Raw genomic sequence first — 1,879 nt, 5'->3', positions numbered from 1 at the left:
TATTAAAAAAACATATATACATATATATATGGGGGTCTAGGCAGAAGCACCACACCATCCCTCCACAGCAAAGATCCGAAAAACAAAGCCAAACAGAGAAAACAGCAATCCTGAAACCCTAAGCATCAAATGAAGAGATAAAGAACTCAGCCAAGCACCAAATGGAATAAGAAACTCACTGAGAACAGAGAGCAAGGAGACATACCTGCAGAGGTCCCCTATCAGCTAACGCAGCATGGATCTGCCATCTTGGACTCCTATCAGAGACCAGCAAACAGGGGGTACGAGAAAGCAGCTTCATGGAGCTTCCAGCAGGAGACAGAACAACCAGTAACCAGTAACATATGCTTTCCCACCCCCCACCCTTCTTCACTCCCACTCAGTCTCCTCTGCTCCCCACAGCCACAGTGTCTGAGTGCCGTTTGTTGGCTGCTGGTGTTGCTTTTTTCCACTTCTTTTGATTTCTTCCTTACCTCTCACCACCTCCCCCTCCTTTCGCTCAAATGCCTGGCTCCATGTGCCATCTTTGTTTCTTCCTGAAAGGCTGTGAAACTCCGCTCAAATGTGAAACTGCTTCCTGGTCCGTGTTGCCATGCTGTTGGGATCCTGGGTTTTTTTTTTTTTTTGGTAGTTTTAAATTGTTTGTTTGTTCTTGTTTCCTTTTCTCAAATTGGGAGCCATTCCAGCTGGGCAGTACTGCATGGCCAGGGACCTACCCACTCAGCTTGTGCAGATGTGGAGAGGGATCCCTGAGGGCATTCCTTTATTTGTGGGTTTTTCGTTTTTTTTTGGCGGGGGGGTTTCTTGCTCTTTTTTTTTTAATTTGTTTTGTTTTCTTTTCCCTCTTTTTATCTTTCTTCATTACTCAGTTTATCCTCTCTCTATACTTTCCTTCTCTTCCTGTCCCCTGAATATCTGGTGCTGAGTGACACCTCTATGCCTTCTCGCCAGGCTGTACTTCAACATCTGGGAACATCTTCCCCAGACCTCGCAGCTGCACCGGTGGGATCCCTGGGAGCTTTGCTTTTCTTTTTTCTTTCTAATTTTTATTTATTTATTATTTTCTTCTCTTTTTTTCCTTCTTCTTTTTGTTTTTCTCCATTTCATAGTCTCTCATCTATCCACTTCAATGACAAGCTCCCCAGCACTCTTTTTTGTTTGTATGTTTTTGGCTCGTGTTCCTCTCTCCTCTCTCCCATGCCCATCTTAGCTCCACACATGACAATCTCCCCCCTCCATCCTGCCTACCTGCACCATGCACTTAACATCACACCACCAAGTGGCACAGGCAAGGGCTACCAGAGCCAGACCTGCACTGATTACCAACCTGCCCTGATGGCCGTGGTAGGTGCCACACACAACCCATCCCAGCAATTCCTCTTCAGCTGGACCTGCTCTGCTATACCACATCTGAGCAACTGACCCTGCCAATTGGAGAAGGAGGCAAAAGTGTCATGCCCACAGACGAATGGACATCAAAGAACACACAGCCCGCCTGCTCAGACATAGCCGAGTTAAAAAAACAAAAAGATGAAACAAACAAATCTGCAATCAATAAATGAGAAAAATAACTACTAAATGCCCCGAAGACAGCAGACAATATCAAAACATTTACAAAAACAGGACAGGATGGTTCCAGTAGGCTTCCAAAATAAAACACCAGATGATTTTCCAGTAGAAGAAAAGGTACTAGAACTACCTGATAGGGAATTCAAATCTCTAATACTCAGAATTATCCAAGAGTTGAAGCAAAGAGCAGACAAAAATGAGGAAAAAATAGACAAATTCATGGAAAAGGCAGACAAATTCATGGACAATACACACAAAAAAATGGAATAATTCAAGAAAATAATGCAGGAACAAAATGCCAAAATAAATT

Source organism: Trichechus manatus, unplaced genomic scaffold (assembly GCF_000243295.1).
Source record: "Trichechus manatus latirostris isolate Lorelei unplaced genomic scaffold, TriManLat1.0 scaffold00085, whole genome shotgun sequence".
Taxonomy (NCBI): domain Eukaryota; kingdom Metazoa; phylum Chordata; class Mammalia; order Sirenia; family Trichechidae; genus Trichechus; species Trichechus manatus.
Note: the sequence above shows the minus strand (reverse complement) of the source record.